The 15,656-nt window shown below is 45.3% G+C and overlaps 1 protein-coding gene across 1 annotated transcript in view; it reads left to right on the forward strand.

Moving 5' to 3' along the window:
* SLC38A11 (solute carrier family 38 member 11) overlaps positions 1–15,656 on the forward strand; it is a 489,938-nt gene that overhangs the window by 384,255 nt on the left and 90,027 nt on the right. The window lies entirely within an intron of this gene.

Below are 15,656 nucleotides of genomic sequence, written 5' to 3' on the forward strand. Positions count from 1 at the left end.
TGGGCGACATTAAGCGCATCGGGTATACGGAGGCAATACCTTGGATGGGTCCGGTCTCTGTATGATTCTCCGATGGCAATAGTAAGTTATGCAGGAGCTTATTCGGCTAACTTCCCAATCAAGAGGGGGACTTGGCAGGGGTGCCCTTTGTCACCCCAGCTTTTTGCTTTAGCGTTGGAGCCTTTTTTAAATGCACTTACAGCCCAGGATAATATAACACCAGCACAGCATGGAGGCAAGAGCTTGAAAATAACCACTTTTGCGGACGATATAGCTATTTTTACCACTGACTTAGTTTTGACCATTCCCAAGATAATCTAGGAAGCTAGTAAACTGGGGGAGATATCAGGGTGCAAATTAAATGTGAGTAAAACCCAAGTAATTGCTAACTACAAACCTGCTCAACTGATACCAGGACTCTGTTCAAATGCTATCTATTTAGGAGTTAAGCTTGCTGTAGAAGTAGAGAAAATTATAGCATTGAACTACGATCCTTTATTCAAGGAGATAACTGCTTCATTAAAAAACTGGCACAAGATCCCACTTAGTTTGGTAGGACGAATAAACCTAATAAAAATGAAGATTGTACCAAAGCTGTTGTACTTATTTAGATCCATCCCATTACAACTTAATAATCTTTATTTTAAAACAATCGAGGGTATATGCAGTAGCTCTATATGGGGCTATAAAAAAGCTCGCAGATCAATAACGATTTTGAAACTGTCGATAGAAAAAGGAGGTTTGAATTTTCCGGATTTTAAAATATATTTTTTTGCAACTTTTTTCCAACGTATACGCAGCCTTTTGGCCAATAAAAATTCCCTATTTTACCATCAATTTATGCTGGGACCAGATAGTAATCAATTTTTGTTCCGTGTACATGACCCCAACTATTACAAGAGAGTCAAGTTCAAGACCGCGAGACATATTAAGAGAATTTGGGATCAAATTATGATCTTTGACAAGATCTAATTTTCAACGCTTAGTTACAAATCTGGGGGAACCTGGGGTTACCAGGTATATTCTCCGACGGAGCTGGCGCTCTGTGGATAAGGCAGGGCATAAATACTTCAGGGGACCTATATGGTTCGGATGGTCTCTTAAGCTTTAATACACTAAAATTACTATATAAAATTAGCGACGCTATGTATTTTAAATACATTCAGATTAAAGACTTCTTGGTCAATCAAATGAAAATTGAGAGAGTTGAACATTCGGACACTTTAAAATGCCTCTGTTCGTGTTAAACTAAAACACTTATTAGTAAAAGCTACGCTTATTTAAATAGGGGTAAGGAAGGGGATTGTGCAAAAATGGCGGATAAATGGTCCAATAGACTAGGAGTCAATATTAGCCCTAATCAGATCGCTTAGACAAATAAACCAAGTGGTCCAATCTTCCAACTTAAGGCTACAATTCTATAGAACTGTGAGCCAAATTTACTATACACCTCAAAGAATTGCTAGTTGGACTTCTGGGAATGTCTCTAGCGAGCAAACTAAATGGCCGAAATGCAGTTTGGAAGCTGCCGGTATAGAACATATGCTTTATCAATGTCCGGAATTAACTCTGTTTTGGAAAGGAATAATAGAGGCTTTAAATAGTAGGCAAATAATACATCCAACACTCTCGGCTCATTTAATATTGCTTGACATACAAGATACTAACAACAATTATAAAGATTTGATAACAATTGTTTTTGCTTGTGCTAGGTTGGTCATTGCACGGACTTGGATCTCTAAGGAACCTCCTAGTTTTATGGAGTGGTGGAATCTTATTAATGAAATATATACAATGGAACTTTAATTGGCTAAACTAAGGGGTCCTAAGGCATTGAAAGGGAGGGAAAAAATGTGGGGAACATTTATCTGATTCACATGTAACTATTCAAAGAGACCAGCTCATTTTCTTTCTTTCTTTTTATTGACATCATGCTATGATTTAAATACCTGTGATTGTATGTACTGTAACCCTCTGCTTGTATTCAATTGTGAAATCTATTTTAGATATTTTTGTCTATTATATGTGTATTTTAGGGGGACGTTGTTTTTTTCTTGCAATAAATAAAAACAATAAAAAAATTAAATAAAAAATTTGTTGACACCAAAACCACAAAAATTCAATCAGCAGAACCGGAGATATGCAAAGTCTAGTGCCTAAAAGCACAAAGTGCCAACTGTGGAGATCATGTCACGGTACTGGAACAAGTCACAAGTTCAGGCCGACCACGATGGAGTGCGGGCCAGACACAGGGGCCAGATTAGTCCCACTGAGAATCATGTCTTATGTATTCGTCGCACTGCTCCAGTTCCGACGAGGAGCTGCGATGGGAGGTCCTTCATGGAGTTGCGTCACGCAGTGTTTGTTCTAATGAGGCCGCCAATCAAGAGCTGTGAAGTGCAGCAATTAAAGGTCCTGTGTTGTGTTGTGCTGCATTTAGTTATGGTAAACTCTGTACCCACAGTTGGGCCAAAGACCTGGGGGCACCTCTTGGGGAGCAGGACTCAATCCAGCAGAGGCCAGCGGGAGGGCCCAGGCAGGTCCAGTTTAGTCTGGGTAGGTGGGCAGATGCAGGACTGGTCTCTGGAGCATATACCCTGTACCTCAGAATAAGTGGCCAGTCTGCCAGCCCTTGGAGTCACTCTGGTATTTCTGAGGTCAAGGAGCAGGTCCAATATTCCTTCCAGACTTTTTAAATACGATGAACCCTGCCCCATGGGCTGTTTAGGACCTATCTTAGGGATGACATATATATTAACAAGCATTGGCATAGCCAATAGGTCTCGCCTTTGGGACCTTATAAGTGTTTAGCCATGCAACAGTTGATGTTGTTGCACCAAGGATATTGTGCTGCATAACTAAATACTTGTTAGGTCCCAAAAGCTAGACCTATAGGCTATGCCAATGCTTGTTCATTTTTGGCAGAGAGCTTGAGAGGGTATTGCGGACCGGAGGCGAGAGCAGCGCATCAGGAGAAGCTCATACGGACCCTTACTAGAGCCCCTGGCCCGGCAGCTCCCGGGCAGCTCATCTCAGGAGCGGGTAAAAGGTGAGTAATACTGCAACATAGTCTAGTTTGCTCTGTTTTTTGCGTGGTAGTTTTGCAGCAGATGGTGGGTCATGCTCTGTGCAAAGTTGCTGGTGCAGTCCACGGCGATCGTCTTTGTCTGGTGTAGTGATGTAATCCTTCAGTTGTAGAGTTGCATAAGGGGTAACGTGCAATGGAGAAGTGTGCTTGGTGCACCCCCGCTCTGTTGCACAGTGAGCAGGTATGTATATCTTGTGCTGCGCTGATGGTGTCTGCGGGGAAGGGAAGTGCCAGCGATCTTTGTTGGGGCTTGAAGAGGGTTGGGTCCCTGGCTGTACTCGACCCGAAGTTATTTAAGCACTTTACATGAGCACCAGTAACATTCCAGAGTGACGCATTTGTTTTTTTAGGCACAAGGAGACTCATATTGCTAAAGCTATGAGTGGGTATGGAAAGGAACAGTGTGAAGAATTACCCCGAAGGTTCTATTCACCCGCTGTTGGGTCCTCTGAGTAACTTTGAATGCCTGTAACTGGGCAAGTGCACACTTATGCACCAATATCCTTTGTGAGTGCGGGTGCAGTGAGGTAGTGGAGCAACAGTCCATCTCCTTTCTTCCTTCTTCTCCTAAATGGGCAGCTGGGTGCCAATTTAGACCTGTGCAAAGGTTTTGGTTTGCACCAGAGACATAATGCAAAGATACTGACTTCAGCTCTCTACAGTTTCTCTGTTTACCTTTGCCTGAGACTTTTTTTTCCATATTGCGAAATCATTTTTATCACATAGGCTTTCGCTTTAATTTTTGGAAATATATTTAATAAGTTTACCATTTGCGCAGGTTATCTATGCACAGTGGCATAGCGCAGAAGGGCGTTAGCTGTTTTTAGTGAAATATACCTATTGCAGAGCCATTTTGTTGCTGTTAAATATACATGTGCAACACCAACTATCGCAAAAAATCAAGCTATTCTAACCGAAAAGGAAAAGCAAAGAGTTTTGAAACTTTGCAGAGTAGTGAATGTTTACATAAACTCGTATAGATCAGCAGATGTGGATTTGTGTAGTAAATGACCGTAGATTTACTCTTACGCATAACATCTTATTTATTGTAAATTTACACAGAGGTTTGGCACACGGCACCCATCGTTTTTTTTGTGGTTTTAATACATTCATTTACTTCAACACACTTTACAGCTCTCTTCCCCCAAAAAATATCGCTCTCAGCAGCTCATAAGTAGGGGCAAAACTTCCATTGGTGAAGCTTGTGCAGTGGCATCAGTGCACAGAGGCCTGAGGGGCCCACTGAAGCCTGTTTATTGATGTATTTTACTATTAAACCCGCAGCCAGGCGGCAATTTCCTACCTTGCGTGAGGCTCATGAAGCACGGTCTATGCCACTTCTCGTAAGAGCGGTCACAAATACTGTTTCGTCAAAACAGTGTGCCTGTTTGGAACTTACAATTATGTCACATTAATGGCTGGTGAGATAACTTTTCCGAGACCCCCAGCATTTCTTCAGCTGAGTCCAGTAGATGGAGTGAGCATCCCGGGTGTGACGCAGCTGTTTTGAACGGAGTCACGGAGGGCCTGGAGTATTTTTAGCAAACAAAAAGGAGCATTTGACTGGGAAAAGTGCCAGAAATTATTGCTTGTGTTTGGGTGGAGATGGGTAATGAGGACAATAAATATCTACTTTCATAATCCTCATGATTTCCCACACACACATTACCCTATTCAATCCAACAAACAGACTCACAAGTCCTCGCTCAAATGAATTCATATTTCCCAAAACAAATTCATCACTAATCCATTTGGGTTTCAGAGTAGCGTGTTAGTTGCCGAAAAGCACTTCGACGCCTAGTCATGGGGAGCAAGCCTTATATAAATACAATACAATACATCCCCTCAAACACCGGCTAAATATAAGTAAGGAAGGAAGTGGGCGTTCCAGGGCGCAGTAGGCATAAATGGTTATTCATAAAAGTGCTAAGTACCAGGAACCTCCCCTATAGATTTATGCCTGTCATGGGTAGATGTAAATCCGTTTCCAGATTTGGAACTGAAAGGGAACATAATGGGAGCATACCCAGTGTTGTTTGAGGTGTAGTACAAGGCGGGTTTCCCGAAGGGGCAAATTAATTTATCTGACGAGAGACAAACAAAAAACAGAAAAGCCCAATTACGCTCATTTAGAAGCATTTTCACCTGCACAAGTATGCCCTCTGCCTAGTTAAGCATGCAGCACTGCCTTCACACAGATGTAATCAGGAATTCATTAAACCTTTTCAGGAGCACTCTTCGGGGTTGTAAAAAAAAGCCCCAGGCATCAAAATACAAGCACGTGCGCCTCGTGCGGCAGCAGGGAGAGGGGGGAGAGAGGAGGGGGCCTGCGCGATTCCCTTGTGAGAGCTAGCGGCAAGGCGCGATAATTGTTACCATATGATGCTGCCGCTCACTCCCGCAAGGGAATCGCCACACGTGCACGCGTTGCCATTGAAGGCAATGGAACGCGTGCACGTTTTTACCTCAAAAAGGGAATCAACGGCTAAAGGTCTCTTTCCTAAACAGCGCATGCGCGCTGCGTAGGCGAGACCTAAAAAGGAAAGTTTAGGCCTGGCAAAAGGTTTATTTTGCCAAGCTCAAATGGCAGTTTATTAAATGGTAGCGTTAAGGGGTTGTATGGCGTTTTTAGGGTTCAAGAAAGGGTAGCATTATGGGGTAGAATAGATTTTTAGGGTGCAGGGAATTGTGTGTTAGCTGGGATTATGGTCAGGATTCAAGAAAGGGTAGCGTTAATAGTAATATATTTTGAATGCTGGGCAGTTCTTTTTGGATCACTGTTACTGTGGTATTTTAGTGGTTTGTATCCTGTTTAACTAAGCTCCGTTTCAAGAACTATGGAGTGAGGAGTCATTTTGGGAGAGGACCCAACAGTTTTGGAGCAACAGCAAGTCTGAGTTTTCGCCAGACCGCTACACCACCAACCCCTTTTAAAAAAATGTTATCATCTTGAACCCGGCCTTTTAATTGATGTTTCTAGACACAGCCACCCATACTGCATGTAGTACATACTACACTTGTAATGTGCAGTGTTACAAAGGCGCACCTAAAGCAGAAGAAGCTATATAAAAAGCAAGTTTGTATATTTGGTTAAAATAAGATGCTTAACAGTGAACTAAACAGGCAGGCCACCACTACCACACAATAGTTCTACGAGACAAGCTCTCTTTTTCTAACTTAACATAGACTGCCTAACAGTGAGGGCAATTGAGATTTTTGGCCTCTTCCCATCACAGAGCTCCTAAATGCAGCGGGTTGCAAATTACCTACTTTTTACCTGAACGATGCTTGTCATCAGAAACAGTACTGAAATTGTATGAGAAATATGAAGGGATGTTGTCGAGTGTTTTAGGTATGATTATGTGACAAAAGGATCTTTAGTTTCTTATAGGTCGCATAATACAGGTATATTTCTACTATCCCAAATTTATAAAGGTAATCAAACAGTTAGGGAAAGAAAGATTAGGAGAAGAAGAATAACAAGCATCGTAAGAGAAATTTCAGCCATCCAAAAAAAAAGATGGCCGGCGCTGTTTTAGAGCGCATTATTGAAATGTTTTTTAATTGTGCGTTCCAAAGGAGTGTCAGCCATCTTATATGGTGAGCTCAATGTCTATGGAGATGAGAGATGATGTGGCATAACGTTTACAGCAGTTGATCTTGTGGCTGGGGAACCAGGTTCGAGTCTCGGCAGGAGACTCAAAATCCTGTAATTCCTGGAAAAGTAATTATTCTCTATGTGCCTGGGAATGCGTCCTATTGTAATGCAATTGGTGCACATGTAAACCGCTCCAAAAGATTTTTCTAGTTTTTGTGAAAATGTTATTAACAAGCACATTTGAAATGCATGTAGCCATGGAGAAATTATTAAAGGGCGAGGACAAACAAAGCAAGAGCTGGGCAGGAAAAAGCTTAAAAACAAAAGCCCCACAAAGCGGATAAAACAGTACTTGGGACAGGGGAGAATGATAAAAAAACACACAGAGGAACAAGAGGAAATAGTATGTTACAGCAAATAGAAACAGAAGAAAAGTAAGTGGCAAGCACACCAATCATGGAACAGTGAGGGTGGGATTTAAGCCACTTTTAAGAAGTATAGTATATATAATAGATTTCACAAGCACAGTGCACGAGCTTGCAGACGAAATCTAGAAAATGACTGAGGAGCAATCACACACAACTAATTTGGATTGAACATGAGAATTAGAGATAGAAATGTCTCCTTGTTACATTTGGCAGGAACTTCAAGTTATTTTACCTGGAACTCTTGTAACACCAAAGAATGTCTTTTAATATTTTCATCCTTTATTTTAGTTTGATGTTTTAACTTTTATTTTAGTTTGTGGTTGACATATATTAAGCATGGCAGCAGTTAACATGTCTCAACTGCCTAATTTTCTTTCTGAAGTGGGTGAGCCTATATTGGCTTGGAAGAAATCGAGGAAATATTTTTACTTCTATCTGGTAGTAGTAGAAGGCGAAAACTTTCAGCATCCAGGAAGCACAGAGCATTATTACATGAATTAGTAATTGAAGCTTGTAATATTTATGAGAGTCTTGAGGAACTACCGTTGAGTAATGTAGAAGGGGAGACCTGGAATGTTTACAAAATGTCTCTCAAAATGCTTGAAGAACATTTCGGTCTGCGTATAAATGTTGTACTGGAGAGACATAAGTTCTTCACTCTGCTCAAGCCAAGTAAGTAAAAAGTGGGGAACTATGTAATATGTTTAAGACATTTTGCATCCACCTGTGAGTTTGGAAATTTGCTTGAGTCAATGATAAGGAATCGAGTGCTAAGTTGTACAAATTACAACGCAGTACAAGAAAAATTGCTATCAAAGAATCAAACCCTCAAAGAAGCTTTGGATATTGTGGAGATTATGGAGCATACTTCTTGATGGGTAAAAGAGATGAAGGGAAGTTTGGTGCAGTGACTAATGGAACACAAGTTAGTATCACAGACAACTGGAGAGCAGAGTTTAAGTAGTGGGAAAGGACAAAAATTGAAGTGCTACAAGTGTGAAAATCTAGGTCGCACTGTTCACAAAGAGCTATGCAGGAAATTGCAACTTTAGGAAATTCGGGAAACATGGCCATTTTTCCAGGGTATGTAAAGTTGGCACAGGGTAGAACATTGAAGATGGCAAAAAGAATGATCAAGATGCATTGGCGAACATTCTTCAGTTTGAAATCAATGACATGGTAAATTAAGTGGATGCTGTGGCTTTCTGTTTTGTTTATGCATGGGATTTTTATGCACGGGCTTTTCATGCATGGCTTTTTTGAGTATGGCCATCAAAATGCTACAAAGTGCTCTTGGCAAAAATTCCAGAACTGCATGAAGGTGTCACACTTGACTTGTGACACTTGGCAACTATGGTATCACGTCCCTGAAAATATTGCATAATTTTAAAGAGATTTCAAACAATTACATGTAGTTATATATTTCATTTTTTTGTCATAGTCTGATGATTGCACATACTTTTACAAAACATTCGGCAACGGCGTGGGCAATTACATTCTTTTCTTTTTGGTTTCTTTTGAGTCATGTCCTATTTCCATAACAATGACTCATAGGGATAATACTGGTAGCCCTTAATTGGTTTTATTACGGCCTGTCAAAAAGGTTTCGTTTACAGGATATAAAACTGCTAATTTGCAAGTGAAATGAGTTCAGATATGAAAGTTAAGTGGCCCAGTGAAGTTGTTTTGAAAAGGGGAAACGATTTAGATATATTGAATTGCTATTTATTTGAAGCATGGTTAAAAAAAAGTGTGCAATAGCATTTTGTTTTCTTTCCATAAATGCATAGATACACAAAGAAGCTTCAGTATTTTTAGTCACACGGGAAGAATGAGTAATCATTCTCATTAGAAAACTAGCTGCATGCCAGTTATAGCCACCAAAATTATGCAGCAGTGAAGGACTAATTTATTTGGGAGAGCTGACTAAATAATGCAATAAGAAGGCAACATGTTACATTCTTAATGATCCTTTTTGATCTTAGAGCCTGCACTGTATTTGATGGGGTAGGCCAGGTGTGTTGCCCTCATGTCACCTGCGGTATTAGGACACAGGTAAGGCAGGCCTTGGGCGTGGGCGAGCTGGACCCAAGGCCGGGGAACCAGTATTCTGAGGAGTGAGGCAGGAAGCTGCCTGGCTTAATGACATGCAAACAGCAGCTCGTCCATTCCACTTGGTCTCCAATGGTTCCCTTTAAAGATTTATTATCAGCCCTTGATATATATCAGCATAATTGTTAGCACCCCATCAACCCCCTGCTCTCCTTCCATCTTCCATACACCTCCTGCCGTCACGCCATAACGATCCACCACCCCCACAACAAACACACAATATTCTTTTCACACATGTAGCTGTACGATATAGGGCCGGCCCTGGACACAGGTAACTAGGTGAGTGTTAGAAAGCACTGAATGCTAACATTTCCAGTACTTTTGCTTTTAATGTGGGGTGGAGCTAAGTGATGAATGGGCTCTGGATAATATTACAGTGTTCTATCTGTATGAAAACCCACAATCCTGGCTGAGCATTCACACATTTATTTTCACTATGATAAGTGCCTTGTATTGAAGCCAAACCTATCGCAATTATACCTTCTGAAGCTAAGCCTTAATAGCCCAGAAGCACTGGAAGTTTGGCACAGAATAACAGAAAAGATAGGATTAAAGAAAAAAGTGAATATGGAGGGCCTACCGGGTAGTGAGTTCAAGACTTTGAGAAAATTAAGTGATCGCATTGATAGTAAGTCTGATTCTAAGATGATACTTTAAACACTCTTCAATAGGAAATATTCATTGATTGTAACTGAAAAGAGAATACTAGTAAACATTTAGGCCATAAATACAATTTGGGGCAGACTTGAGTTTCCACCCGCAGCACAAGCTCCCATTGAGAACCTCATCAATCAATCAATCAATCAAAGACATTTGTAGAGCGCACTACTTACCCGGAGGGTCTCAAGGCGCTTGGGGGGGGGGGTGGGGCGCTGCTACTGCTCGAACAGCCAGGTCTTGAGCTTCTTCCTGAAGGAGAGGTGGTCTTGAGTCAGGCGCAGGTCGGTCGGGAGGGAGTTCCAGGTCTTGGCGGCCAGGTAGGAGAAGGACCTTCCTCCTGTTGTCGCTCTTCGGATGCGGGGGACGGCGGCGAGGGCGTGGTTGGTCGATCGGAGGTGGCGTTTGGGGGCGTAGAAGTTGAGGCGGTTGTTGAGGTAGCTCGGGCCTTGGTCGTGTAGGGCTTTGTGTGCGTGGGTGAGGAGACGGAAGGTGATTCTCTTGTTGACGGGGAGCCAGTGCAGGTCTCTTAGATGTCCTGAGATGTGGCTGCGTCGGGGGATGTCGAGGATCAGTCTGGCTGAGGCGTTCTGGATCCGCTGGAGTCTCTTCTGGAGCTTGGCGGTGGTTCCGGCGTAGAGGGCGTTGCCGTAGTCCAGTCGGCTGGTGACGAGGGCCTGGGTGACCGTCTTCCTGGTCTCGGTGGGGATCCACCGGAAGATCTTCCGTAGCATGCGCAGGATGTTAAAGCAGGATGCGGAGACGGCGTTGACTTGTCTGGTCATGGAGAGGGAGGAGTCCAGGATGAAGCCCAGGTTGCGTGCGTGGTCTGTCGGTTTGGGTGCGGTGCCCAGGGCGGGGGGCCACCAGGAGTCGTCCCAGGCGGAGGGCGAGGAGCCCAGGATGAGGACTTCCGTCTTGTCTGAGTTCAGTTTCAGGCGGCTGGTCATCATCCACTCGGCTACTTCTTTCATCCCTTCGTGCAGATTGGCTCTGGCGGCGGCGGGGTCGTTGGTCAGGGAGAGGATCAGCTGGGTGTCGTCGGCGTAGGAGATGATGTTGAGGTTGTGTTGGCGTGCGATGGCCACGAGGGGGCTCATGTAGACGTTGAAGAGGGTGGGGCTCAGCGAGGATCCTTGAGGGACGCCGCAGATGACTTCGGTGGCCTCTGACTTGTACGGTGGTAGACGGACTCTCTGTGTTCTTCCGTCGAGGAAGGAGATGATCCATTCCAGTGCCTTCTCCTGGATTCCGACGTTGCTGAGGCGCTGCACTAGGGTGCGGTGGCAGACGGTGTCGAATGCCGCGGAGAGGTCTAGGAGGATGAGGGCCGCTGTTTCTCCGTTGTCCATCAGGGTTCGGATGTCATCGGTGGCGGCGATGAGGGCGGTCTCGGTGCTGTGGTTGGCACGGAAGCCAGACTGTGAGGGGTCGAGGGATCCATTCGTCTCGAGGAAGGCGGCCAGCTGTTTGTTGACGGTCTTCTCGATGACTTTGGCTGGAAACGGGAGGAGCGAGATGGGGCGGTAATTCTTGAGTTCGGTGGGGTCCGCTGTAGGTTTCTTGAGTAGGGCGCTGAGTTCGGCGTGCTTCTAGCTCTCCGGGAAGGTGGCGGTGTCGAAGGATGTGTTGATGATGTCCCGCAGGTGGGGTGCGATGACAGCGTCGGCCTTGTTGAAGACGTGGTGAGGGCAGGGGTCGGATGGGGATCCGGAGTGGATGGAGTTCATCATGCGCACGGTGTCTTCGGTGCAGATCGGAGTCCAGGCGCGGAGGGTGGTGGTGGGGGGCGGTGGTTCGGTCGTGGCGTGCGTCGGTTGAGTGCTGAAGCTGTTGTGTATGTCCGCGATCTTGTTGTGGAAGTAGGAGGCGAGGGAGTTGCAGAGGTCTTGCGACGGGGTGATGTCGTTGTTTCCGGCGTTGGGGCTGGAGAGCTCTTTCACGATGTTGAAGAGTTCCTTGCAGTTGTGTGCGTTGATGTCCAGCCGGTCCTTGAATGCAGTTTTCTTGGTGGCGCGGATCAGTTGGTGGTGCTTCCGGGTGGCAAGCTTGAGGGTGGTCATGTTGTCCGGTGTTGGTCCCCTTCTCCAGGCTTTCTCGAGGGCTCTGCAGTTCTTCTTGGAGCTTTTGAGTTCGTCGGTGAACCATGGGGCCTTCTTGCTGCCGGGTCTGCTGGGCGGGGTCCTCAGTGGGGCGAGTTCGTCCGCGCAGTTGGTGATCCACTTCGTGAGGTTGTCGGCGGCCTGGCTGGGGTTCGCTGAGCTGGCGGGAGGGTGCTGGCTCAGGGAAGCGGCGAGCTGGTCGGCTGTGATCTTGTTCCAGCTTCTTCGCGCAACCTGTTGCTGATGGTGGTGGATCGTCGTTCTTTTGAAGGTGAAGTTGACGCAGCTGTGGTCCGTCCAGTGGAGTCCGGTGGCGTGGTTGAAGGTGATGTCTTTGCTGGATGAGAAGACGGCGTCGAGTGTGTGTCCGGCGAGGTGGGTGGGGGTGGACACCAGCTGCTTGAGACCGAGGTTGGCGAGGTTGTCCAGCAGGGTGATGGTGTTGCGGTCGTTGTTGTTCTCCAGGTGGAAGTTGATGTCCCCCAGGAGGATGTAGTCAGCGGAGGGGAGGGCATGCGGGCTGATAAAGTCGGCGATGTCCTCGCTGAATTGTGTACGTGGTCCCGGGGGTCGGTAGATGAGGGTGCCTCTGAGGGTGGTCTTGGGGTCCGTGTGGATCTGGAAGTGCAGGTGTTCGGCGGTTGTCAGGGTGTCGTCGGTGTCGGTCTTGATGCGGATGGTGTCCCTGTAGATGATGGCGATGCCTCCTCCTGTGTTGTTGATGCGGTCCCTTCGGATGATTTTGTAGCCCTCTGGGATGGCGATGGCGATGTCGGGCGCTGAGGAGTCGTTCATCCAGGTTTCCGTGAGGAAGGCGACGTCAGGGGCTATGGTGTCGAGGAGGTTCCAGAGTTCGATGGCGTGTCTGTGGACGGAGCAGGTGTTGAGGAGGATGCACTTCAGGTGGTTGCTGCTGGTGTTAGGCTTGGCGGGTGTTGGTGCGGGGTTGGTCCGGATGCAGGTGAACTTGCAGGCATGGCAGCTGAAGGGTCCGTGGGTTCGTCTCGGGGTGGCTCGGTAGCAGCCCGGGATTCGGCCGGTGTTGAGTGCGTTGAGTTCGGTGGCGTGGTAGGTCCGTCGGGTCGGCTTCCGTCGGTGGGGGCCAGGGATCCTGGCACTGGGCGCGGTCCAGGCGCGGATGGGCGCAGACGGGCTTACCTTTGGCGCACCTTCGGCGCTCATTCGGTGCTCCCGCTGCGCGCGTCCGCTGCGTTGTCGCTCGGGGGGTGACATAAATCTGTAGCCGGGAGGGCGGGTCAGCTGGGAGGCGGGAGCGGGGCGGCCAATGGGATGGAGGTGGGCGGGGCCGCAGGGAGGCAGCCGCGGGAATCGGCGATCGGCGATCACGGGCGGCTCAGCGGCGGCTGGGTCGCTCTGGCGGCAGGCAGGCAGACAGGAAGGCGAGTGGCAGCAGGGGGGGTGACCAGGCCTCGTGGAATGCACTGTGGTGCCTGCCACAGGGTGTAGTGATTTACAGGGGGGCCACGTAGGTGCCCCCTCGGCCCCCCACCAGAGGCCATAGGGAGAAGGGGGCCCTGCTAGGGGCTACCAGTAAAAGTCACTTTCTGACAGGCTTTCCACGTCAGAAAGCCCAACATGGAAAGCCTGTTTGAAACCAACATCAAAATCCTGATGGCAGAAACGCTGGACGCATGGGATTAGGGCGGGTTTCTGACTGCCCATCAGACTCCATGAGTCCGTCAGTAGCCAGCCGGAATGACCGGCCGGTTTGGATTCCCACCGCCGTAATCCTAATGTGGCAGTCGGAATTCAAACCTGGGATGTTGGGACATCCTAAAGAGGCCCTTAAGTGTAAATATTCATGAATATGAGTATTTGAGTCTTCAAAAATGTATATTTGTTTTTCTTTTACTTACACATTTTGGTTTTGATTGTTGATAGATGAGGGAAAGAAATATTCTTAAATTTTAATTTTCAGGAAAGGATCCATGTAAATTTGTTCTTGGGTATTTTGTGACGGTTGAGATTATGCCAAATTGAAATTTCCACTTAGCAGTGAAAAAACTCCAAGGAGCAGTAAAAAGCATTCCTTTCAAAGAGACCCATTTCAGACATAGTGGAAGAGGGATCCATTACTTTGCTAATATTGTATACCCAGTACATTTTCTTTATTCCCGCTATAAATAATAATAACAATTTAAATAATGAATGATATCCTATTTTATCAACCATGTGTCTGTGTTTGCGCCATTTGGTTTCCCTTCAGTGCTTCTCCTCTTTCACTGATTCTGACTATATGTTAGTGGTTGTTAATAGGCAGGGCCCTGGACTGTCAAACAGTACAAATGCAGCAAATATATTCTTCATGAGTTTAGAACCGAAGTAAAATGCTGCTACACAGGAGGGTTCCACCAGTGTTAAGGTTAGATGATCCTGCATTTGGCTTTCCATGATCTCAATGAAAAATACAAATTAAGCATTTGAGCCTATCACTGAGGGCAATGTTGGTTGTTTACGGCCATGAACCCCCATTATAGTAGGCTGAAGCACCCTATGAAGGTCTATATAGAGGGTGGGTGCCTTTAACAACCATTTTAGCACAATACAGAAGTTCAATAATGGTATTAGAATATTCCATTCAGTGGTGTAGAATGTTAAACATTAAAAAGGGAAAATAGAAAGTCAGACATTGGAATGTTTTATAGGAAGGTCCGTGTCAATCCATACTGGCCCTGAGCCCCATCATTGTCTTCAATTAAGCTCCCATTATTGTAATGTTCTAGTATAGCCTCATAGCCTGAAGGCAATGGCTATACCAGTTGTTAAAGCCTATGAATTCAAGTTGGAAGCCCAAGTCACAGGATGAGATGCATAACAAGGAGGAGGGCCTTTAATACCCAGAATAGCCTGAGGCAGAAGGGCTCTGACATGATTAGAAAATTCTATCCACTGAGGATAGAATCTTCGAAATGAAACATGAAGAAACAGAAAGACAAACATTGGAATGCTGGAGTAGAATATTGAGGCTGAGCCTCTCTCTTCATTCCCTTCTATGGAGCTCTCAGCATTTAAAATTATTTTTTTATTAGAGGTGTGAATTAATGGAACACAAAATAGATAAAAGAAAGTGATTTTTCTAAGTACTAGACCTAGTAGTCAAAATGAAAGCAACTGACATTTTACAAAAAATGACTTTTAATGGTTGAGCTTTGTTCTGTATCGAGCACTAATCTGTCAATGAAAAACAAGGTCTGTCACACTAAGGACCAGTAGTCCTGTAAATAGCCTGGCAAAGTTCCCCAGCCAGATGGTAAAATGTCCTAAAACCAAAATGGGATGAAGAGTGGATAAGCTGCCTGTTAAGATCTGGAGCTAAGTAGCACATTATCTAGTTGTGTAGGTAAAAACGTACGTTACACCAAGGGGCAAAAACAATCCGTGCCCCAAATAGATAAATCAGGTCCTCAAAAGGGATCCTTAAATAGAACTACAGTCCAAAGAGCAAATCAGGGAGCAAAATGGCAATCTCACACAAGGATAAACACAAAATGTACAAAAATATTTTTTATTGCCATTTATATATTTTTGGGGGATAGGAAATCCATCATTTTATAAATACATACATTTCAATGGTCCATAATGGTTCATAATACAGTACATCAAAATCACATAAATTCTGTCCCACAGTCTAGATTCATACGTTACCTTCA

The sequence above is a fragment of the Lissotriton helveticus genome, chromosome 3_1 (genome assembly GCF_964261635.1).
Source record: "Lissotriton helveticus chromosome 3_1, aLisHel1.1, whole genome shotgun sequence".
NCBI lineage: Eukaryota > Metazoa > Chordata > Amphibia > Caudata > Salamandridae > Lissotriton > Lissotriton helveticus.